Source organism: Pseudophryne corroboree, chromosome 4, assembly GCF_028390025.1.
Source record: "Pseudophryne corroboree isolate aPseCor3 chromosome 4, aPseCor3.hap2, whole genome shotgun sequence".
Taxonomy (NCBI): Eukaryota; Metazoa; Chordata; class Amphibia; order Anura; family Myobatrachidae; genus Pseudophryne; species Pseudophryne corroboree.
In genome coordinates, this window is record NC_086447.1 from 822,538,248 (window position 1) to 822,564,769 (window position 26,522).

Here is a 26,522-nt window from a genome sequence, read left to right on the forward strand (position 1 = left end):
AACCGAACCCGCTCATCACTACAGGATACTGTCTAGAACTGAGTCTGACACGGAGCTGCAAGATACAGCAATGGCCTACTGTACTGTACTACTATAATTATATACTGGTGGTCCCCACAATGCAGCACACTGAGCACAGATATTTGCAGCACACTGAGCACATATATGGAGTTTTTCAGGCAGAGAACGTAGATATTTGCAGCACACTGAGCACAGATATGGAGTTTTTCAGGCAGAGAACGTAGATATTTGCAGCACACCGAGCACAGATATGGAGTTTTTCAGGCAGAGAACGTAGATATTTGCCGCACACTGAGCACAGATATGGAGCTTTTCAGGCAGAGTACGTAGCCACGTCCTCTCCGTTCAATCTCCAATGCACGAGTGAAAATGGCGGTGACGCGCGGCTCTTTATATGGAATACGAATCTCGCTAGAATCCGACAGAGGGATGATGACGTTCGGCCTCGATCGGGTTAACCGAGCAAGGCGGGAAGATCTGAGTCTGCCTCGGACCCGTGTAAAATAGGTGAAGTTCGGGGGGGTTAGGATCTCGACGAACCGAACCCGCTCATCTCTACTTAATATGATGGAAAAGACATGGGAAAGAAGCACGTGGCTACATAAATCATGATATTGATTAAAAAAAATATGGATATGCAAATTAGCCCAGGAATGAAGGTGTTTGTGGGTAATACAGTGCATGTGACATGTTTTGACCAATAGGAATGCTTTTGTATACTTTTGTATATTTTGGGTCGATTTTGTATCAATTTTTGGTGAACAGCACACATTTACAACTTAAAAATAGAACTCACATCACCCAGGAATTTTAAAATGGAACTTAAAATCGATTTTTAATAAATTAGCTATTTGGAATAGAAACACTGTAGTCGATTTTGTGAGATGTTTGTTCTATTCTGGTCGATTTTAAATAGACCCAAAATCGACTTTTAGTAAATACACCCCCTTCTGCACTGAGAAAAGCTGTTTGGGCAACTGAGAACACGCGTACAAGCAGGGCCGGTTCTTGCGCCCCGGGCGACAATAGGGGGCGTGGCTTCGTACAGGGGGCGTAGTCATTTACGCCCCCTGTACAGACTGAAATGATGTGCGGTGCACAATGACGTCATTGCGCACCGCACAGTAAAGGACCTCTCCACGAAGGGAAACTAGACGCGTACGCTTCTAGTTTCCCTTCACAGCGGCAGCGGGGGGCAGCGGGCAGCGGGGGGCACAGCAGCAGCGGATCTTGCCCTGGTGCGGCGCCCTCCGGATGGTGCCCTGCGCCCTCCGGAAGGCGGCGCCCCGGGCAAAAGTCCTGCTTGCCCGTGGCAAGATCCGCTACTGCGTACAACCAGGATCTATTCTTGCTGTTCAAATTAGGGGCCTAATTCAGCATGGACCGCTATTCAGAGAAATTGCAGTTGTCTGGAAGTAGAAAGGCGCCGCCCTGAAAGGAAGAAAAAACGCTCCGTGCAATATTGCGAATGCATCACAGTTCGCTATTCACTTGCAGATGCATACGCAATTCCCAGAACATCGAAGAATCTTTGCCATCTGAGCAAATGTGAGTAGGTCTGAGGCTACCACTACTCTGCGACTGAGATGGCTGGAAGTGGTCTGCACTGACGTCAGAGACTCTCCCCAAAATGCCTGGGCATGCCTGCATTTTTTCTGACACACCCAGAAAATAGCAGGTTTCCGCCCAGAAACGCCAGCTTCCCGTCAGTTAAACAGCGGCTACATTGCCATAACAATTATAGAAGAGTGCGGCGGGCACTTTTCATGTTTTGTGTTTTGGTTTTGGTTCTAATTCCCCGCTTGTGTTTTGGTTTTGGATTGGTTTTGCCAAAACCACCCTTTCGTGTTTTGGTTTTGAATCTGGATGATTTTTTTTTAAAAACATAAAAATGACTAAAATCACAGAATTTGGGGGTAATTTTGAAACTACGGTATTATTAACCTCAATAACATTCATTTCCACTCATTTCCAGTCTATTCTGAACACCTCAAACCTCAAAATATTGTTTTTAGACCAAAAGGTTGCACCGAGGTGGCTGTATGTGCGGCACAAACACCTGGTCCATCTAGGACTGGCACTGCAGTTGCAGACAGGATGGCAGATATAAAAAAAAGGCCCCAAACAGCACATCATGCAAAGAAGAAAAAGAGGTGCAATGAGGTTGCTGTATGACTAAGGTAAGCGACACAAGTGTGCGGCACAAACACCTGGCCCATCTAGGAGTGGCACTGCAGTAGCAGACAGGATGCCAGATATAAAAAAAGGCCCCAATCATGCAAAGATGTAAAAGAGGTGCAATGAAGTAGCTGTATGACTAAGCTAAGTGACACAAACAATTGGCCCATCTAGGAGTGGCGCTGCAGTGTCAGACAGGATGGCACTTTAAAAAACTACAGTAGTCCCCAAACAGCACATGATGCAAAGAAGAAAAAGAAGTGTACCGAGGTTGCAGTATGACTAAGCTAAGCGACACAGCCACCTGGCCCATCCAGTAGTGGCATGCAGTGGCTAAATGTCAAAAGTGGCCCGCAATTTTTCAGTCCACTGACAGCATCTCCTGCACGCCCCTGTCATTTAAAAAAAATTCTGCAATTGGTGGACTTATATGGCAGTACCCCTGGACTAATACAGCAGTACCCCTGAACTTATACGGCAGTGTCAGACAGGATGGCACTTTAAAAAACCATGCCCCAAACAGCACATGGGCCCTCATTCCGAGTTGTTCGCTCTGTAATTTTCTTCGCATCGCAGCGATTTTCCGCTAATTGCGCATGCGCAATGTTCGCACTGCGACTGCGCCAAGTAAATTTGCTATGCAGTTAGGTATTTTACTCACGGCATTACAAGTTTTTTTCTTCGTTCTGGTGATCGTAATGTGATTGACAGGAAGTGGGTGTTTCTGGGCGGAAACTGGCCGTTTTATGGGAGTGTTTGAAAAAACGCTACCGTTTCTGGGAAAAACGCGGGAGTGGCTGGAGAAACGGAGGAGTGTCTGGGCGAACGCTGGGTGTGTTTGTGACGTCAAACCAGGAATGACAAGCACTGAACTGATCGCACTGGAAGAGTAAGTCTCGAGCTACTCAGAAACTGCACAGAGTCTTTTCGCAATATTGCGAATCTTTGGTTCGCAAATTTGATAAGCTAAGATTCACTCACAGTAGGCGGCGGCTTAGCGTGTGCATAGCTGCTATAAGCAGCTTGCGAGCGAACAACTCGGAATGACCACCATGATGCAAAGATGAAAAAGAGGTGCACCAAGGTTGCTGTATGACTAAGCTAAGCGACACAAGTGTGCGGCACAAACACCTGGCCCATCTAGGAGTGGCACTGCAGTGGCAGACAGGATGGCACTTAAAAAAACTAGGCCCCAAACAGCACATCATGCAAAGAAGAAAAAGAGGTGCAATGAGGAAGCTGTATGACTAAGCTAAGCGACACAAACAATTGGCCCATCTAGGGTTGACACTGCAGTCCCACTGCACTAATGGCAGATGCCAGATGCACGTCTAACAGCAGCATAGTTGTTATGGCCTCAGTAGTCCGCTTTGCAACAGGGTATATATATATATATATATATATATATATATATACGGCAGTATCACTGGAATTATATGGCAGTACCACTGGACATATACGGCAGTATCCCTGGATTTATATGGCAGTGCCACTGGACATATACAGCAGTATAACTGGAATTATATGGCAGGATCACTGTATTTATTACAGCAGTACTGCTGGACATATACGGCAGTATCACTAAACTGGACTTATACGCCAGTACCACTGGAATTATACGTCAGGATCACTGGCCTTATACGCCAGTACCACTGGAATTATACGGCAGGAATACTGGAATTACACGGCAGGACCACTGGATTTATACGGCAGTACCGCTGGACATATACGGCAGTATCAATGGACATATACGGCAGTATCACTGGACATATACGGCAGTATTACTGGACTGGACTTATACGCCAGTACCACTGGAATTATACGGCAGGATCACTGGAATTATACGTCAGGATCACTGGATTTACACAGCAGTACCGCTGAACATACTGTATACGGCAGTATCAATGGACATATACGGCAGTATCACTGGACATATTCGGCAGTATCACTGTACATATACGCCAGTACCACTGGATTTATACGGCAGGATCACTGGAATTATACGGCAGGATCACTGGATTTATATGGCAGTACCACTGCGCATATACGGCAGTATCAATGGACATATACAGCAGTATCACTGGACTTGACTTATACGCCAGTACCACTGGAATTTTACGGCTGGATCATTGGACTTATACACCAGTACCACTAGAATTATACGGCAGGATCACTGGATTTATACGGCAGTATCACAGGACATATACGGCAGTACCACTGGACATATACAGCAGCACAGGGACACCACCACTGGACTGATGCAGGACAACACAGCACCACTGCAATGGACTGGACTTATACAACAGCACTGGACATATGGCAGCAGAGGACACCACCACTGTGACTGAACTGATGCAGCACAATACAGCACCACTGGACTGATGCAGCACAACAAAGCACCACTGGACTGGACTTATACAGCAGCACTGGACATATGGCAGCAGAGAACACAACCACTGTGACTGGACAGATGCAGCACAAGACCCTACCACTGAGGACACTGAGGACGGAGACACGTCCTCTCTCTACACTCTCCAATGCCGGAGTGAAAATGTCGGGAACGCGCGGCTCCTTATATGGAATCCATACCTCGCAAAAATCCGACAGCGGGATGATGACGTTTTGCCTCGTTCTGGTTTCCGACTCAGGCGGGATAACCCAAGCCTGACTCGGATCCGGGCTCGTGACGTGAAGTCCGGGGGGGGAGTTTGCTTCTCTGAGAACCGAACCCGCTCCTCTCTAATTACAATCTGTATGCAATTTCTGTCTATATAACCCCTCATGTGTGCGATAATCGCTCAGTTTGTGATTTCTCTGAATAGCAATCCATGCTAAATTAGGCCCTAAGTAATGAAATTAACAAATACAATCACTGTAGTTTAATCATAGTAAGAATAAGAATACAATTGTATATTTACTGTAATGGAATATTTAAGTGCTGCGCAGTGTAAGTAATTCTGAAACATCGCAGTATTGTGTCCACTAAAATGAGAACATTAGCTCTTTTCTAATGCCCTGAAACATCATTATATTTATATTTATGCTGAATCTATTCAGAATTTTTTGCAATGCTATACATATACATAGAATCCATTGCATTGTATTATACTTATAATATCGTTACTGTTATAGTAGCTTAATCTTTCTATAATTTAATTAAAGCTCTTACTGCGCCATTATTCAGTTTTGATTAAGAAAGACTTTGTCACTTTGTCCTGAGGAATGTGATTCATTTAATTACAGTATTAGCAGCAAGAGGAAGTTTGAAGGTCTTACAAATGACACCAAGTTTCCCTGGAACTTTTATTAACACATAAGAAAGTATGTTCTTGTTGTAAGTAAAGCACTTGTATTTTAACTTTGCGTGAGTGTGTGTGTCTGTGTTCTTATAAGCGGCGATTCCTACCTTGTTGGAGGAGGGTTGCCGCTGGCTATGCTGTCGTTCCTCCGCTCCTTGTCCCTGCCACCTCCTGGGTCTCAGAGTCTATGCTATGTGCAGTTTACAGACGACGGGACCCAGCGTATGCGCAGTAGCAGCGACTGTACTATGCATGCCCAAAATCACAGACTATATGGACTGCATCGGCTGCAGCCCATAGAAGCCGGCTAGGGCTGACGAGGCAGGGAGCTGGCTTCCTACAGGAAGCTAGCTCTATGCCTATTGCAGCCTGGTCTGGCAGTCCTGGAATGGAGAAAACACCTCCCAATTGGACTGCCTTGTGTGTCTGTGACTGGCAGGTAAGACTTCCAATAGGAAGTCACTGCCAGTTACAGTGAAGCCAGTGCAATCTCACGGACTGCATCTGGCTTCACTGACAGTGAGCTGAGTGGCAGATTTTACCTGGGGGTGCTGCAGTCCTGCAGCCCTTAGGTAAAATTCTCCACTGGCTGTAATTATGATAATGATATTAAAATATTGACGTTGTTAATCCGGGTGTAACATGATTTATAGTTGTTAACTAGTCATAAAACATTCTTTAGCAGGTACAGTAAAATCAACTCAACTTAATACAAAACACAGGTTGAACGCGGGTGGTCTTCTGTTTGCCGGCGGTCGGGCTCCCGGCGCTCAGTATACCGGCGCCGGGAGCCCGACAGCCGGCATACCGACAATTATTTTCCCTCGTGGGGGTCCACGACCCCCATAGAGGGAGAATAAAATAGTGTGGTGCGCGTAGCGCGCCACCGTGCCCGTAGCGTGGCGAGCGCAGCGAGCCCGCAAGGGGCTCATTTGCGCTCGCCAAGCTGTCGGTAAGCCGGCGGTCGGGCTCCCGGCGCCGGGATGCTGGTCGCCGGGAGCCCGACCGCCGGCCAGCCGTAGTGAACCCGTTGAACGCAATGGGCATTTTGACCTCTTTTCAACCTCAATTACTATGTTACTATATCGATCACAAGAAACTGTGCAACATTAAACTATGTTTCATGTTAAATGTATGAAAATTCAAATTTTTTTCTAAACCACTAGAGTGAATTGCAAATTACCCAATATTGCAATGCCTGGTTTGTGGGAATCTGTGTTGTAAGAAGGTCAGGGGCGAATTTTTGGAATCATGGCACCGCTAGGCACAACAGTAACGCTGCCCCCTTCTGCCTAATTTATTATGTTCATTGATTGGTTATAAGCCCTCATTTGATGAGTGACAATTTAATATAATACTAAAAAGACCCATGACCTATGACAATTCAGGATGGTTTTTTTAAATGAAGTATTATTTACTAAGTAGGACAGCTTACAAGGACAGTTTTACCCAGTGCTATTTTTCAACAGGAACCAGCAGGAACTCATTTCCTGAATCTCTCCTTAAATATGATATAATCAGGAATTGTGCTCACGAACCTGTTGAGCCATAATGTATTTCTATAGTAGGTAATATGTGTATACAATGTCATGTCAGACATATGCACTTGGTTATTCTCTAGGGGGTCAATTATATATTGAAGTTTGATCATCCCTTTCCCAACAACCCCTGCAATAACTTCTGTATTTTGGTGTAATGGTTATCATTACTGCCCCAAAGCAGAGGTCTTGCTCAGGTTTTTGTCCTATACTCCAAAGTATTAATAGGTTAAAAAATGAACCCTAGTGTGGTTGTGTGTGTGTACATGTGGTAAGGATTATAGATTGTAAACTCCACTATGGACTGATGTGAATGGGCAAATATTCTCTGTAAAGCGCTGCGGAATATGTGTGCACTATATATATTAATGGAAATAAAGCAATTGGTACATTTTAGGAGAATATTGTGCAAGTTATATACTTTGGGGTATATTCAGTTAAAGTTGAATCCATTCCGACATGCATTTGTCAGAATGGATCCGACAGGCCCTATTCAATGAGCGGCCAAATCCAACTGTCGGATTTGAGCCAAATCCGAGTGTTGGATTTGGTCGTTCCCGTTGTTCTGTCCTGCTGCTGCTGTCAGTGGCTGCCGGGTGCACTCTCAGCGGCGGCTGGGGGGAGTGGTTAGCAGCAGCTGGGGGGAGCTCTCAGCGGCGGCTGGGGGGAGCTCTCAGCGGCGGCTGGGGGGAGCTCTCAGCGGCAGCCGGGGTACGCTGCTGGGAGTGAGGAGTCTGGCCAGGGGCACGCCATGCTCATCACGACTTTTTCAATACGACTTTTTTTAAAGTTGTATTAAGATTGTCGGAAACGGGACCAAAACCTGTCGAATTTGGTCCCGTTTCCGATAGAAGCACGTGGATCGGCGGCTATTCCGTCGATCCACATGCTTTCCGACAAGTCGAATTCCCCGACTTGTCGGAACAAAAAGCCGGGACTGAATAGGTCGGAACTCCTTCCGACCTGAAAAAGTCAAAAACTGTCATCTTTCCGACAAGACGGCAGTTTCGACAGCAATTGAATATACCCCTTTGTGTGTAATTTATTACTGTTTTTTGTACATAAGTATTGTGTTTAATTTTCTATATGGAATCATGAAATGTAATAATGTGTTCTTCTCATCTCACATGCATGATAGCTTTGTAAGTTATAATGCTATATTTTAAGACTTATATTGTTAGGATAACAATACAAATTATTAAAGTAAGACATGTATATACAGCAGGCATTCCCAACCACGGTCCTCAAGGCACACTAACAGTGCAGGTTTTAGTGATATCCAGGCTTCAGCACAGGTGACTTAATTAGTAGCTCAGTTATTTTGATTCAACCATCTGTGCTGCAGCCTGGATATCACTAAAACCTGCACTGTTGGTGTGCCTTGAGGACCACGGTTGGGAATGCCTGATATACAGTGTGAAGTGTAAGGAAGGGTGAAATGAAGAACTCGTTAAAGGCAAGCCCTTGCATCAAATCTTAGCAGAGGTTATTGTGAAGGTATTATTAATAGTACTATAGATGAAAGGGAGGTTTTAATCATATTAACACAGACGTGTCACGATACCTGCAGAACCAGTTTTCCACCATTGGTGCTGCACTCCCAGTATTGATCCCTGCAGTACCATTTCTCATCAGTGGTGCTGAACTTCCACTGATGCTCCCCGCATCCCATAGTTTGTCTCTCTGCAGCCAGAGGCAATTGGTTAAATAGCTGCACCTATTTATTACCCAGCTTCTCTGAACGCTCAAGTCAAGTCTTTGCTTAAAGTCCTGTTAATGCTGCAAGTAGAGTTTCACTGTAGATAGCTACTACATGTATCTATCCTGTTCCTGACTTCCAGTTCAGCTCCCAGGTTGCTCAGCATTGGGCTAATTCAGATACAGTATGGTTGGAGTTGCTATGTATGGTAATGCAGCAGGAGGCATCTATAACCAGTACACGCTTCCTGCTACAGTATCATTAGTGGGACACTTCTGGCTCACATGGACATACAAGTTACCCACCCTCCAGCCTTACATCATATTGGGCACACGTTGGATATACCCGGGGACGCTCGGGTTCACCAGCCCCTATTGGAGAGCCACTTTGGCTTTAAATACTGCTGAGCACAGAGGTAGGAATACACCTTTGAAAAAGTCACGTGATACGTGACGAAACGCGTTAGGACCCCGCCTCATCATCCACCTTGATCCAGGTATCTACACCAGCAGCTCTCTGCCAAGATCCAACGGACTTTCATACCGACACTTCGGTTCCCGCAAGCCGCACATACCAGCACGCGGCTCCTATCAGCTACATCCGTCTCACGTACTACATCAGCCCGGCGGCTTTTACCATCTCCTTGCTGCATAGCACGAGTGGGCAACGCAGGATCAAGAACCGGGGACGCCCGGTCTCGGACCAGCCCACAGGAGAGGTATACATTACAGCAACACAGCTTTGTGACGGGCACACTGTGCACTATTTGGGACCGTTTTTCATTTATCATCTATACAAATGAATCCACAAGTGAAAACCTTGTGAGTAATTACGGATCTTCAACAAGTCTCCTTATATAAGCTGCTCCTAAATTTCCTACGATACCTATATTCATCAAGGTGTGTTTCATTATACAGTTATAAATACTACTAACTTTTAAATTACTAGTTTTATGAAAAGTATATTTTTATTCAGTATTCATGGTTAATAAATTGTGTTAATTTTTAAACAAACGTCGGCTCTTTTCATTTTTTCCCTGATACACTGCGCAGCCAATTCCCTGTTTTTTGCAATCTCTATATAACACATACCTAGTGTTGTCGGCTGCGCGCCATATCAGGGAAATTTTGGTATTTTATAGTCTATTACTTGGGCGCTTTCAAGCAGTTATTTAGTTTTTTTACAGTAGTGATCCGAACTGCGCCACGACTATGATGCATGCATCCAGAGGCGTAGCTAGGGTTTTTGGAGCCCAGGGCAAGATGTAAAATGCCCCCCCCCCCCCCCCCCCAAAAAAAGCACACAAAAATAAGCATGTGCGCGCGTGCCGAAAAAATGGGCGTGGCCACACTCCAGAAGGGGTGTGGCCACTGAAAATGGCCCACAGTGCCAGTTACATTGCCCCACAGTGCCAGATACAATGCCCCACAGTGCCAGATACATGCCCCACAGTGCCGGATACATGCCACACAGTGCCAGTAACATTGCCCCACAGTGCCAGTTACATTGCCCCACAGTGCCAGATACAATGCCCCACAGTGCCGGATACATGCCCCACAGTGCCAGATACATAGCCCACAGTGCCAGATACAAGATACATGCCCCACAGTGCCAGATACATGCCTCACAGTGCCAGATACATGCCCCACAGTGCCAGGCTCCACTCAGTGCCAGTTACATGCCCCATTTGGTGCCAGATACATGCCCCACTGTGCCGGTGCCCCCTCCCCCCCCCGTTCACTCACCGGCCGCTTATGTGAGGGGAGGAGAGCGCAGCGCCTCTCCTTCCCCTCACCGCTCCATCCAGGTCTCCCCGGCGGCTGTGTCTGGCGCCGGTTCGCTAGCCAATCAGAGCTCGCGGACCGGCAGCCAATCAGGAGCCGGTCCGCAAGCTCTGATTGGCTAACGCCGGAGACCGGACACAGCAGCGCTGCTAGTGCTGGTAGCAGCGGTGAGGGGAGGGAGAGACGCTGCGCTCTCCTCCCCTCACATTTAGGGTTGACGGGGGTGAGTGGGGCATGATGCCCTGGCCGCCGGCGGCGCCCCCTTCTCCTGGGCCTGCCAAGGCGCCCAGGGCACGTGTCCCACTCGCCCTATCCTAGATACGCCTCTGCATGCATCAGACCACTTACTCACCATCAGGCAGCTTGCGGCACCCATGTGGACACACAAACCACCCGCAGCAGAAACCATGAAATCTCTGTGCAACCACGGAGATCCCTGCCCTCTTCCCTCACCCGCAACAGTGGCAACACACCTCCGTTTTGGGAAACGGAGGCTGTCGCCCCCTCCCAGCCCCCCAAACAGCATCAGACTGTCTATAAGGACTCTCCCAGTCTGGCACATAGGGGTACATTTACTAAGCAGTGATAAGGGCAGAGAAGTGAGCCAGTGGAGAAGTTGCCAATGGCAACCAATCAGCACTGAAGTAACATCTATAATTTGCATACTATAAAATGATACAGAGATTGGTTGATGGGGAAATTTCTCCACTGGCTCACTTCTCCTAAAGGACAGCTGTTGACAGGTGATCACTAGACAATAGCACCCTATCCTACAGAACTTATTAATGAAACTAGAGATGGGGATAATTCCCCCAATGTATATAATAACCATACCTCTTTCTTCCCGGGTTCAATAACTATGAGGTTCCCTCATTTTATTGGGTAGGTTGTCTAGTTTTTCAAATATTATGCTACATGTATGTTGGGCTACATTATAATTCTTACATATTTTATCATAACTAACAAAAAAATTATCATTTTGAAGAGCAGATTTTATCATGTCTAGCAGCTTGCTGGTTTTAATTTTAATTTTTAGTTTTTTTTTACTGTTTTGTATATGTGGATTAAAAAAGCCAAGAACCTTAAAATATTTCTTGATGGTGATTGAAAGAAAAATCCCTTTTTTACAAATTCAATAAAAAAGACTTTGTTGGTAATTTTGGGCACATTTTGTTTGTCAGACAAGGAGATATAAACAAACTAATGGTATTTTCTGAAAATTCAAAGTCGTCTGGAATAATACATGGTATCATTTGTGTGGGTACTGGATACAAATTACTCATACTGATGTTGGAAATTGATCAGCTCACAAAGTGCCAAAATAGGCTCAGCACAGGAGTTTTGTACTGATGCACACATTATAGTTAGAGGAGATGGTGGGTCATGCAATACAAGCAGCCACAGACAGCTTTTCCCAGTACAAAAATCCTTTTTGTTTTAGTTTGGTGACTTTGGTCCTCCTATATGAAGTATAGTAATGTCTATCCCATTCACTGTGAGGAAGCGGTTAGCTTCCCGACAAAGGGGATCCCGGCGGTCAATATACCTACGCCGAGATCCTGATGGACGACAGAAATCCTGCATCACTATACCGACACCAAACGGGATGCCGGCGTCAAAATACAGCCAGCCAGCATCCCGATCGTACTCAGAGAGGATGCACTGCCATCCGGCTGCGCGGGGCGGGATCAGTTTTAATCTGCAGAAGGGGGGATATGATGAGGCTGCAGCACAGGAAAGGTTAGGGTTAGGAACCGGGTAGGGAGGGTTAGGCACTTAGAGGGGGAGGTTAGGGTTAGGCACCAAGCGGGGAGGGTTAGGTTTAGGCAGCAGGGAAGGGAGGGTTAGGGTTATACCTCTTTCACATGGCAAACCCGGGTCCGAACCCAGTATTCTGAACCCAGGTCCAACCTGGGTCGGACATGGGTCAGACCTTTTCACACTACACTTTCAACCCGGGTTATTGCAGGGTTGGCTCATTTTAACTCAACCCGGGTCAGCAAATAAAACACCATGGATTTCATTTTAAATGGACTCTTTTTGGCTCAGAAAGATGAGGTGTCAGAAGGGGACAAGAGGGTGGGGACAGCTCACAGCATTGCAGGAATCATGGCTGACAGAGCTATGTTTTATATACAATTGCATCTTTAACTGTTCCAGTAACATACCTCCCAACTGTCCCGATTTTCGTGCGACAGTCCCGTTTTTTGGGACTGTCCCACCCGCGGCCCACAGTGTCCCACGGTGGGGGGGGGCAGTTGGGAGGCTAGTGTCACTGCTGCACTGCTTAGTAGAACAGCGGTGAATTGACATCTATTCACAGGTGACACAGGGAGAGGGGGCATGCCAGCAGCTCAGAGAGCGCTGGGCATGCCCCCTCAGTGACGGTACAAGGGGGGCGTGACTCGCGATCGCGGCCCTGCCACGAGACCATGCCCCATTCATATAGGCCACACACCCTTTTTGGGCGCGCCCCAAGGTCCCTCTTTGTACTTTTAATAAGTTGGGAGGTATGCAGTAAGCTGCCTACCAATCTCTGCCTCACCCCTAATTCTTAACAGCTCTAATTCTTAATGCTCTCTGTTCTTTCCTGTGTAGCAGGGGTCAGGCTTCTGACATCATCAAGGCACACAAAGAACAGCCAATCAGCACTTTTACACCCCTTTCACACTGCCAATGCCGGATCCCACCCGGGAATCGGAAACGGGTCCTTTCAGGGTGGGATGCGGCATTGGCAGCTGCTGAAGGCTTCCCCTGACCCGGCAATATGCCGGGCGGGTTGCCATAGCAGCGGGGGGCAGAGCCGGTGGCGGGTGCGGAAGTGGAGGTGGCGCTGGGAGATGAGATCATCTCCGCGCCGCCTCTCCCTGCTGTAGTAAACGGGTCCCGGGACGCATCGACCCGGAAGCCCGTTTACACAGCCACTGACCCAGTATTCAACCCGGGTATAACACTGCTTTATTCCCGGGTTGAATTGCCGGGTCAGGCGACCCGCGATTTCGACTATGCCACTTTCACACCGCACGCCGACCAGTGTCGACCCTGCAGTATGCCGGGTCGATACCCGGTTATTTGTGCAGTGTGAAAGGGGTATTACATGAATGCAAGGTTGAATAACCCGGGTTGGACACTTTAGTGTGCACATTGACCCGGGTCCAACCCATGTATAACACTGCTTTTATACCGGGTTGAAATGCAGGGTTACTCGTCCTGGCTGCTTTTAGATTGCACCTCATCCCGGGTTGAGCTGGCTCGACCCGGCAATATCCCGGGTTATACTTGCAGTGTGAAAGGGGTATTAGGCACCCACAAGGGAGGGTTAGGGTAGGGAAAAGATGAGGCTTAGGGGGCTTTCTGGGGGTCTGTCGGGATTTTGTTGGACAGGATGCCGCTATCAGTATAGTGACCGCCAGCATCCTGTCCATTGGCAAATCATACTGATCCCTCACTGTCAGCAGTTCTATACACAGCATTAAAAGCTGTTCACTGGCACATTCACTTGAAGTTTAATGCTGCACTGCAGCCAAATATAAATACATCAAAGTTAAAAAAATACATGACAACATCCCTGGGCGGAGAAAAAGTTATTTGTCTGAAATTTCACCGGTGGAGACCACGCTTTAAATGATAAAAGGCTTATTTAACAGTATGGTGCAAACATGACAATGTGCTAAAATTCATAGCAACCAATTAGACATTTTCTTTAATTGTCTTTCCCGATGTACACTGAGCAGATATTGGGGCTAATTCAGACCTGATCGCTGCTGTGCGTTTTTGCACAGCGAGCGATCAGGTCTGAACTGCGAATGTGCATGCGCCGCAGTGTGATTGACAGGCAGAGGTGTGCGCTGGGCGGGAGGGGGCGGGCCAGCAGCGTTAGACCGCTGTTTTGGGGGTGCGGTCCAGGCAACACAGGCATGCCCGGACCGTGCAGGGGACAGGGCAGTGTGGCTGCGTGATGTCACACGCTGCCGCTGCAACCAGGGACGCGGAGAAATGTCGCCTACCAACGGGTGCAATACCATCGCCGCCATGCAATACAATCGCACCCGTGTGGCGGCAAGAGGGCCATAAATGCGGGGGGCGGACTAGCCCTGTGCTGGGCGTCCCCCCGCATGTCAGGGTGGTTGATCGTAACCGTGCTAAAAATTTGCACGGCTACGATCAGGTCTGAATTAGCCCCATTGTCTGAATCAGGTTCTAGAAGAGGAGATAGCGAAAGAGAGAGAGAGAGAGATCCTTAATCCTTAGCATGGACAAACAAGTGTTTCGTTTCCAACATATACATACAGTACAGTATGAAATCCATGCGTGCTTCTTCTGTATGTTAGGATATATAGTACTGTACATACAAACTGGCTTAGTGATATTGCAGCCCCATACACTTATGGTTAATGCCTATCAATTATATGCTCTAAGCAGCTCATGATGCAGAGACATACTAGAGACGACAGTCAGTTATTTACTAGATGATGATTATAATGATGATGATGATGATGATGATGATGATGATGATGACTGGCCAAAAGTAAACCTTTGCAACAGCATCAAGCTATGATATGCCTCCAAGGAATGACAGCCTCATTACAATGTAAGCTCTCACGAGCAGGGCACTCTTCCGTCATGTGCTTATCCTTCTCTTACTTAAACCACCTTCAACGGCACCAAATCACAGTTTTCTGCCACCCCGATATTTATATATATACTGTATATATACACTGCTCAAAAAAATAAAGGGAACAGTAAAATAACACATCCTAGATCTGAATGAATGAAATATTCTTATTAAATACTTTGTTCTTTACATAGTTGAATGTGCTGACAACAAAATCACACAAAAATTATCAATGGAAATCAAATTTATTAACCCATGGAGGTCTGGATTTGGAGTCACACTCAAAATTAAAGTGAGAAAACACACTACAGGCTGATCCAACTTTGATGTAATGTCCTTAAAACAAGTCAAAATGAGGCTCAGTAGTGTGTGTGGCCTCCACGTGCCTGTATGACCTCCCTACAACGCCTGGGCATGCTCCTGATGAGGTGGCGGATGGTCTCCTGAGGGATCTCCTCCCAGACCTGGACTAAAGTATCCGCCAACTCCTGGAAGTCTGTTGGTGGATGGAGCTCAATTGGATTCAGGTCTGGGGAACGGGCGGGCCAGTCCATAGCATCAATGCCTTAGTCTTGCAGGAACTGCTGACACACTCCAGCCACATGAGGTCTACCATTGACTTGCATTAGGAGGAACCCAGGGCCAACCGCACCAGCATATGGTCTCACAAGGGGTCTGAGGATCTCATCTCGGTAGCTAATGGCAGTCAGGCTACCTCTGGCAAGCACATGGAGGGCTGTGCGGCCCCCAAAGAAATGCCACCCCACACCATGACTGACCCACTGCCAAATCGGTCATGCTGGAGGATGTTGCAGGCAGCAGAACGTTCTCCTTGGCGTCTCTAGACTCTGTCACATCTGTCACATGTGCTCAGTGAGAACCTGCTTTCATCTGTGAAGAGCACAGGGCGCCAGTGGCGAATTTGCCAATCTTAGTGTTCTCTGGCAAATGCCAAAAGTCCTGCACGGTGTTGGGCTGTAAGCACAACCCCCACCTGTGGACGTCGGGCCCTCATACCACCCTCATGGAGTCTGTTTCTGATTGTTTGAGTAGACACATGCACCTTTGTGGCTTGCTGGAGGTCATTTTGCAGGGCTCTGGCAGTGCTCCTCCTGTTCCTCCTTGCACAAAGGCGGAGGTAGCGGTCCTGCTGCTGGTTTGTTGCCCTCCTACGGCCTCCTCCACGTCTCCTGATGTACTGGCCTGTCTCCTGGTAGCACCTCCATGCTCTGGACACTACGCTGACAGACACAGCAAACCTTCTTGCCACAGCTCGCATTGATGTGCCATCCTGGATGAGCTGCACTACCTTAGCCAGTTGTGTGGGTTGTAGACTCCGTCTCATGCTACCACTAGAGTGAGAGCACCGCCAGCTTTCAAAAGCGACCAGAATATCAGCCAGAAAGCATAGGAGCTGAGAAGTGGTCTGTGGTCACCACCTGCAGAACAACTCCTTTATTGGGGGTGTCTTGCTAATTGCCTATAATTTCCACCTGTTGTCTATTCCATTTGCACAACAGCATGTGAAATCGATTGTCAATCAGTGTTGCTTCCTAAGTGGACAATTTGATTTCACAGAAGTGTGATTGACTTGGAGTTACATTGTGTTGTTTAAGTGTTCCCTTTATTTTTTTGAGCAGTGTATAGATAGATAGATAGATAGATAGATAGATAGATAGATAGATAGATAGATAGATAGATGGGAAGACAAAAGAAAGACTCTGGGGTAAATTTACTAAGCTCCCGATTTTGACCGAGATGCCGTTTTTTCATCAAAGTGTCATCTCGGTAATTTACTAAACACTAATCACGGCAGAGATGAGGGCATTCGTAATTTTTTGCAAGTCCAAGTAAAAAATTACGAATGAATACACCATCGGTCAAAACGCGGCTGTTTAAGTATGAATCTCGGTCATTTACTAAGAAGTGCAAAGCAAAAAAAAAACAAACACTGCCGTGAAAAATTACAACTCGTAAAAAAGTGCTAAAAAAAACAGACCTTTTTTTTTTATTCGTGATTGGATAGGCATGCACGGATCCATGAGATCCGTGCATGTATATCAGTGGGAAGGGGTGGGAAAGTGCTTATTTTTTCAAAAAAAATTGCGTGGGGTCCCCCCTCCTAAGCATAACCAGCCTCGGGCTCTTTGAGCCGATCCTGGTTGCAGAAATACGGGGAAAAAAATGACAGGGGTTCCCCCATATTTAAGCAACCAGCATCGGGCTCTGCGCCTGGTCCTGGTCCCAAAAATACGGGGGACAAAAAGAGTAGGGGTCCCCCGTATTTTTAAAACCAGCACCGGGCTCCACTAGCTGGACAGATAATGCCACAGCCGGGGGTCACTTTTATATAGTGCCCTGCGGCCGTGGCATCAAAAATCCAACTAGTCACTCCTGGCCGGGGTACCCTGGGGGAGTGGAGACCCCTTCAATCAAGGGGTCCCCCCCCCCAGCCACCCAAGGGCCAGGGGTGAAGCCCGAGGCTGTCCCCCCCCATCCAATGGGCTGCGGATGGGGAGGCTGATAGCCTTTGTTGTAAAAGAAAAGATATTGTTTTTAGTAGCAGTACTACAAGGCCCAGCAAGCCTCCCCCGCATGCTGGTACTTGGAGAACCACAAGTACCAGCATGCGACGGAAAAACGGGCCCGCTGGTACCTGTAGTACTACTACTAAAAAAATACCCAAAAAAAGACAAGACACACACACCGTGAAAGTATAATTTTATTACATACATACACACATACATACATACTTACCTTAAGTTCCCACGCAGGTCGGTCCTCTTCTCCAGTAGAATCCAAGGGGTACCTGTTGAAGAAATTATACTCACGAGATCCAGGGGTCCAGGCTCCTCGGGAAATCCAGGGGAAATCCACGTACTTGAAAAAAATAACAAAACGGTGTCCCGACCACGAACTGAAAGGGGACCCATGTTTGCACATGGGTCACCTTTCCACGAATGCCAGAAACCCACTTTGACTTCTGTCTAAGTGGGTTTCTTCAGCCAATCAGGGAGCGCCACGTTGTAGCACTCTCCTGATCAGCTGTGTGCTCCTGTCCTCACTGACAGGCAGCACACGGCAGTGTTACAATGTAGCGCCTATGCGCTACATTGTAACCAATGCTGGGAACTTTCTGCTCAGCGGTGACGTCACTTTAGGTCAACCGCAGGGCAGAAAGTTCCCATCATTGGTTACAATGTAGCGCATAGGCGCTACATTGTAACACTGCCGTGTGCTGCCTGTCAGTGAGGACAGGAGCACACAGCTGATCAGGAGAGTGCTACAACGTGGCGCTCCCTGATTGGCTGAAGAAACCCACTTAGACAGAAGTCAAAGTGGGTTTCTGGCATTCGTGGAAAGGTGACCCATGTGCAAACATGGGTCCCCTTTCAGTTCGTGGTCGGGACACTGTTTTGTTATTTTTTTCAAGTACGTGGATTACCCCTGGATTTCCCGAGGAGCCTGGACCCCTGGATCTCGTGAGTATAATTTCTTCAACAGGTACCCCTTGGATTCTACTGGAGAAGAGGACCGACCTGCGTGGGAACTTAAGGTAAGTATGTATGTGTGTATGTATGTATGTAATAAAATTATACTTTCACGGTGTGTGTGTCTTGTCTTTTTTTGGGTATTTTTTTAGTAGTAGTACTACAGGTACCAGCGGGCCCGTTTTTCCGTCGCATGCTGGTACTTGTGGTTCTCCAAGTACCAGCATGCGGGGGAGGCTTGCTGGGCCTTGTAGTACTGCTACTAAAAACAATATCTTTTCTTTTACAACAAAGGCTATCAGCCTCCCCATCCGCAGCCCATTGGATGGGGGGGGGACAGCCTCGGGCTTCACCCCTGGCCCTTGGGTGGCTGGGGGGGGGGGGACCCCTTGATTGAAGGGGTCCCCACTCCCACATGGTACCCCGGCCAGGAGTGACTAGTTGGATTTTTGATGCCACGGCCGCAGGGCACTATATAAAAGTGACCCCCGGCTGTGGCATTATCTGTCCAGCTAGTGGAGCCCGGTGCTGGTTTTAAAAATACGGGGGACCCCTACTCTTTTTGTCCCCCGTATTTTTGGGACCAGGACCAGGCGCAGAGCCCGATGCTGGTTGCTTAAATATGGGGGAACCCCTGTCATTTTTTTTCCCATATTTCGGCAACCAGGATCAGCTCAAAGAGCCCGAGGCTGGTTATGCTTAGGAGGGGGGACCCCACGCAATTTTTTTTTAAAATTTTACAGTGTTTAATTAAAAAAAAAAAAAAATAGAACCCCAGCACGGATCACACAGATCCGGCCGAGATTAATTGTAAAAAAGTCGGCAGTGTTTTGCTAATCACTGCCGTAAAAAACACAAAAAAAACACGAATGACATCGACATCGGAAGAAAAGAAAAACCCGAATACGACAGCTTAGTAAATCCATCGTAACAAATTCAAAAAGTTGCAGTTTTACACTTTCGATGTCATTCGTGATTGAACTTTGACCTGAAACGGGAAAATACGAATCTTAGTAAATTTACCCCTCTGTGTTGGGATATGCTTGCTATAATGAATTACTTAAAACTTAACATTTAATAGAATTTATAAAAAGTTTGTACACAGAAAAACACACAATAAAATTTCACCCCTTCATCCAGTGTTGTGAATTTTTAGAATAATTACAGTTGAAAATGCAAATTTATATATTCATTAGGATGCATCTGGGGTGAAAGTATTAAAACTAGAATATCATTGGATATTCCAAAGATGTGAACAGAGGTAATAATCTTAATAATTAAGACTCAAAATTGTCCATTTAGGTAATACCTTCTGTTAAGTGAACAAGCCACCCAAAGGTGAAACGGCCGTTTGTGGACGAGTGGTGCGGGACTGTGCACAGTTCAGCCCACACATCTCCTGGTATTGTATACACCCATTTGGGCACAGAAAGAATAAATATATTTCTTGTATAATATTTGCTGCTAAGATTTTCCTGAAGTGTATACTTATACTTATGTACCATCAAGACAGATCATTATTTATGTCTTTTTCTGTTATGTAGAATAGTGACACTGAACTATTGAGCAATACAGTTGCAAACTACAGTATATCACTATACAATTTGCTACTACTTTCTGCTGAACAGCTAAATTTTGTGGCTACTTATACATGTGTATCGGATTCATTGAATGTATCCTTTTTGTGTCAGATTTAATTATCTGTTTTAATGCATCTTGATAATGCATAATAATGCTCATTGATTGATAATTTTTCAATTTTATGGGATTATATGCTGGTCAGATGGTATAAACGCAAAAATCCGGAGTCTGATATATGATTGAACATGTTACCATTGCTGATGTTGATAAACTGCTGTCATATCACATGCTTGATTGTTAATAGGCATTTCAGCCTTATCTAAAAACATCCACGGTGCAATTCTCATAATACAGAACTACATGCTGGTTATATGTTATATTTACAAAAACAGGAATCTGACACAGTATTGCATTTATGGATTACTGTTGATGCCAACAAGTCATATGTATGTGTACCACTACATGCTTGTCTGTTAATAACTGTAAAAACAGGAATTTGACTTATTTTTGAATTTATGGATTATTGCTGGTGCTTATAAGTCATATGTCCATGAATTATTACATACTTGTCTACTAACAGACACTCAGCTCTAATTTTGGAACGCTTACGGTGCAATCCTCATATACTTGCACCGTCATATACCTGTTTGGCATGAAAGAAACTCTCTGTCCGGATCTTAAGTGACCTTGTATTCAGAGCCGTAACTAGGTGTGGGCAAGAGGGGCATTGCACACAGCGCAATGCGCTGTGAGGCGGAAAAATCTCTGCATGCACCCGCCGGGCCAAACCACAGTACCGCTCACCATCGCCGCTATTTAGCTGCATCGCTGCCCGAGGAGCACGGTATGGTCTAACAGGTGCCGTGCTATACATCCCCCTTCACATCCCCCACCCCAGACTGGGCTGCTCCGCTAACCAGTCGACTCTGGAGGATGAGGACTGTGTCACCCGGCAGCAGCTGATCTTGGGGGAGGAGGCTGATCATCCTCTTCACCAATCCTTTCTCCCCTCAGCTGCGCCGGGTGTGACGTCATCATACGCACCCACACAGCGTTCAGCACCTGATAGGGCCGGGGAAGCTGCAGCCATGGAAGAGCCAGGTATGGCATACTGCTAGTAATAGAGCGGCAGATATGCCGACGGTCCTGCTAACTGGCCTCCTAGTGCAGGACAAGGCTGCAATGTAGGGTTACTGCCAGCTGATGCAGTACAAATGACCTTTCCCCTGTGTGACAGTGCCATGTGTGCTGGGCTGCTGCCCCCGGGGCTCTCTAACTGATGCCCCTGGCATACTGGGGCACTGGCAACGTGTAGCCATGGTTTCCACTCATTATTTCCCATTGAATTAAAGTAATAGCTATGAAGTCCCCCTGCTCCCAGCCATAGAAACTGGGGGAGGGACGCTGTCTGCCGTAATGTGTAAAACGGGGACGCTGCCTGCCGCAATGTGTAAAAAGGGGAACACTGTCTGCCGTAATGTGTAAAAAGGGGGATGCTGTCTGCCGTAATGTGTAAAAAGGGGACGCTGTCTGCCATAATGTGTAAAAAGGGGATGCTGTCTGCCGTAATGTGTAAAAAGGGGACGCTGTCTGCCATAATGTGTAAAAAGGGGACGCTGTCTGCCATAATGTATAAAAAGGGGACTCTGTCTGCCGTAATATGTAAAAATGGGGATGCTATCTGCCATAATGTGTAAAAAGGGGGACGCTGTCTGCCGTAATGTGTAAAAAGGGGACTCTGGCCCTCATTCCGAGTTGTTCGTTCGCAAGCTGCTTTTAGCAGCTTTGCACACACTAAGCCGCCGCCTACTGGGAGTGAATCTTAGCTTATCAAAATTGCGAACGAAAGATTTGCATTATTGCGAAAAGACTTCTCTGTGCAGTTTCTGAGTAGCTCGAGACTTACTCTTCCAGTGCGATCAGTTCAGTGCTTGTCGTTCCTGGTTTGACGTCACAAACACACCCAGCGTTCGCCCAGACACTCCTCCGTTTCTCCAGCCACTCCAAAGTTTTTCCCAGAAACGGTAGCGTTTTTTCAAACACTCCCATAAAACGGCCTGTTTCCGCCCAGAAACACCCACTTCCTGTCAATCACATTACGATCACCAGAACAAAGAAAAAACCTTGTAATGCCGTGAGTAAAATACCTAACTGCATAGCAAATTTACTTGGTGCAGTCGCAGTGCGAACATTGCGCATGCGCAATTAGCGGAAAATCGCTGCGATGCGAAGAAAATTACCGATCGAGCAACTCAGAATGACCACCTCTGTCTGCCGTAATATGTAAAAAAGGGGACGCTGTCTGCCGTAATGTGTAAAAAGGGGACGCTGTCTGCCGTAATGTGTAAAAAGGGGGACGCTGTCTACCGTAATGTGTAAAAGTGGGACGCTGTCTGCCATAATGTGTAAAAAGGGGGACTGCCTGCCGTAATATGTAAAAGGGCTCTACCTGGTGTAGTGGCGCTACTGTGCAGCGTAATTTGAATAATGGAGACTACTGTGCACCGTAGTATGAACTGGTATTATTTTGTGGCCACGCCCCTTCCCCATGAAGCCATGCCCCTATATATTTTTTGCACGCCTACGCCGTGCACTGCCCCTATCTTGCATGGGGGGCGCCAATGCCGTTTTTTGCACACAGCGCTAAAATGCCTAGTTACAGCACTGCTTGTATTTACATGTTACTTTTTTTCCTCCACACATTAGGAAGGACTTGCACCTTTATCAAGAGATCATAGAGCCTTCCCACAAATTTTTCCGCTCAATAGACTAAGCCAGCCCACCTTTCTCATCCACTGTCTGCTATATTTATTATATGACAGTGGACAGCAGAAGGCGGGGCCCTTAGCCTATTCATTCACTATCCAATTCTCTTTCAGTACTCTCTCATCCATATGCCAGGGGATTATCTCTCTGCAATACTTCAGTACCAGAGAACCTGTGCATAACTTGTGGACAGCAAAAGTACTACTATCCTTGGTATTTGTCATTAACCATACACTCTCTCATATGTTATACCTGGATTTTACTGCCTCATTTCACTGGTCACGCCCAATCTTGTCTGATCTTGGAAGCAAAGCAGTGAGAAGCCTGATCAGTACCTAGATGGGAGACCACTAGGGAATATTGGGTGCAGTAAATATATCTTCTTGCCAATTACAAAAAGCAGAAGTGTTGGAGCAACCTGTGACCCTTACCACCTATTCTATCCAACCAACCTATTCTTTCAGGTCACACTATACTTACTTGCAGCAAATAATTCGTACCAGGAGATTTCACTTAACAGAAGGTACTACCTAAATGGACAAATTTGAGTCTTAATTATTAAGATCATTACCTCTCTTCACATCTCCGAAATATCCAATGATATTCTAGTTTTAATACTTTCCCCTCAGGGGCATCCTAATGAATATATAAATTTGCATTTTCAACTGTAATTATTCTAAAAAATTCACAACGCTGGATGAAGGGGTGACATTTTATTGTGTGTTTTTCTGTGTACAAACTTTTTATAAATTCTATTAAATGTTAAGTTTTAAGTAATTCATTACAGCAAGTGTGTCCCAACACAGAGTCTTTCTTTCGTCTTTCAGTATACCTATGTGTTCTACTGACTCTGGGAGCACCACCAACCTTAGTAATCTCTGACACACATTCTGGGGTCCAAATAAGATATCTACTGATAGTTGGTTTTCAGGGGCCTTACAGAATAGAGCCCTTTTATGACATCACATGGTCTAGTGCGGCACCAAACAAACCCTTTTCTGGTGTACCCTGATATTTATGTCAGTCTGCTGCTATAGTTATGTCACTATTTTCCTGTTTTGATTATTTTGTTTATGTATCTAATAATGGTCTGCAAATTAAGTAAAAAACGTATTAAAAATAAATTAAGACTGCAAAGACCCCGAACACCAGAAACAGAAACCTGACTTAGCCTGTAATTGGGCTCTGCAGATGCCTTGTGGGGCCATATAAATATAGGATAATAGAAATAATAATAATAATAATAATAATAATAAAAATAATTGTATCTATGCTTTCCATGATCATGATCCTTGGTATTTCATTGGTAGTCTTATAGTGCACTAGGTCCTGGCATTAATAAAGAAATATTAATCTTGGGCTTATAGTCTGTGATAGATTTTTCCCTGCTAAAACCAAGATGTGATTTACAGGTACTGTAGCTGTTGTTTCCAACTTCAAATTCAATTAACACTTGTCTTGACCTTCACAATGAGCCTGATAATTCTCTTGATTTGTTGTTTTGTATGGTGCTGTTCAATTGTCGCTGACCTTCACTTTATTGACTACTATAGGTCAGTTTATTTCCATCTTACTATTATGTTGATACTCAGTTCCGTAGGTTTAAAGGTGGTGCCTTAGGACGCTCACGCAATTACCTACTGCCCAGCAGTCTTTTAGTCTCCTGCAACCAAAGACTTTGCATATAGCAGCTACCTTTCCAGGGTAGAATAGGTCCTCCCTGTACTCAGATGCCCCCAGGTTTTATGTATATAACGTAACTAGGTGACTAGTGGAGGCTGGGCAGGGGTAAATGCAGTATGGTGAGACGTCACCTGACACAACCTTACTAATGTGCTATGACACAGACTGAGGGATATACGAGATATGCACGTACGTTCAACAATGCACAGGTTAGAACAGAGGTTCTCAAACTCGGTCCTCGGGGGCCCACACAGTGCATGTTTTGCAGGTCTCCTCACAGAATCGCAAGTGAACAAATTAGCTCCACCTGTGGACCTTTTAAAATGTGTCAGTGAGTAATTAACACACCTGTGCACCTGCTGGGTTACCTGCAAAACATGCACTGTGTGGGCTCCCGAGGACCGAGTTTGAGAACCTATGGGTTAGAATATAAACAATATAAATCACTATACACATGCAACAATGCATAAGATGTAATAAGCTACTTAATAAGTATTAAAGCAACAATGCCCAAAGATGTTATAAGCAACTAGACTGTAAATACATGCAATAATGCACAAGATGGATATAAAAAAGAAATACAGGCAAGTCTGGGCCTGTGTAGAAACTTCACACCAAAACCTGAATACAAGGCTCACTGGATAAGATCAGGAAGTCAGTCAGGCAGAGTCTCAGAATCACAGGCTAGACAGGTTCTCACAGGAGCTGACAGGTTCACACTAAAGCAGGAACTATCACCAGCGATTCGGGAGAGGACATGTAGGGAATATAAATGGTGCTGTACCAATCATTGCTGAGAGAATCCTTATTGAAACTCAGTGCAGCTGCCCTGCTGCACGTACTGAAGAACTAAAGCAATGGGGAATGCCTTCTGCTTCTGGCGTCCCCGTTGCTAAGGAGTGCGACGGCCCCAAACGGCAGGCATCAGCCTGTTGCTAGGCACCAGCTGGCGACCAGGAGATCTTGCGCCCAGCGTCCGTCTGTTGCTAGGTGCCGGGCGGGGGTTAGCGGGAGGCATGGGAGGTGCAGCGTTCCGGCTCCTAGGCCAGGGCCGAAACTAGGGGGGGCTAGGGGGGCAGGCGACCTGGGCACCGGATTGGTGGGGGCGCCGAGACCCCCTAACCAGAGCTATCGCTGTCCGCTAGGCGTGGTCCGCAATGCGAGGCTCCTGGTCAGGGAGATCGCGCTGAAACTGCTCCGTCCTGCACTGCCTAAGCGTGCCGCTGTGTGTCTTTGAAGTGAGGGGAGAGAAGACCTGGTCAGGGAGATCGCGCTGAAACTGCTCCGTCCTGCACTGCCTAAGCTTCCTGCTGCCTGTCAGCTGTTTGGCAAGCGCAGCAAGAGCAGAGTGGGAAACTCTGCTGCTTGCTGCGCCTGTGAAACAACTGACAAGCAGCAGGAAGCTTAGGCAGTGCAGGACGGAGCAGTTTCAGCGCGATCTCCCTGACCAGGTCTTCTCTCCCCTCACTTCAAAGACACACAGCGGCAGTGCTATGTGGGGAAGGAGGAGAGCAGCTTATTACTAAGTAAGTGAAGAAAAGGGGGGGGGGGCTACAGGAAGTACAGCTGAGGCCAGGGGAATAACTGACATCACCCAGCAGCCCAGCTTCCCCTCTTCACTCCTCTGACCTCTCTGCATGTTGCCCAGACCCCAGGTCTCCTGCTGCTCCTCCGTTCTTCCCCTGCTATCTCTAACTGAAGCTGAGCTAGGGAGGCCATCAGAAGTTATCCAGCTGTGCCTCTCTCCCCTGTATCCCCAGGTATGCCTCTTACCCGGCACTCGAAGTCTTATTCAAACAAAGTTTATTGTTCTCCACATTTCAGGGGATGAACCCCTTTCGTCAGGAGATGAAAGGGGTTCATCCCC

The 26,522-nt window shown here is 46.6% G+C and overlaps 1 pseudogene; it reads left to right on the forward strand.

The window, feature by feature from the left end:
* Positions 1-23,229: 23,229 nt before the first annotated feature.
* On the forward strand, positions 23,230-23,348 carry LOC134912648 (5S ribosomal RNA; annotated as a pseudogene).
* Positions 23,349-26,522: the final 3,174 nt, after the last annotated feature.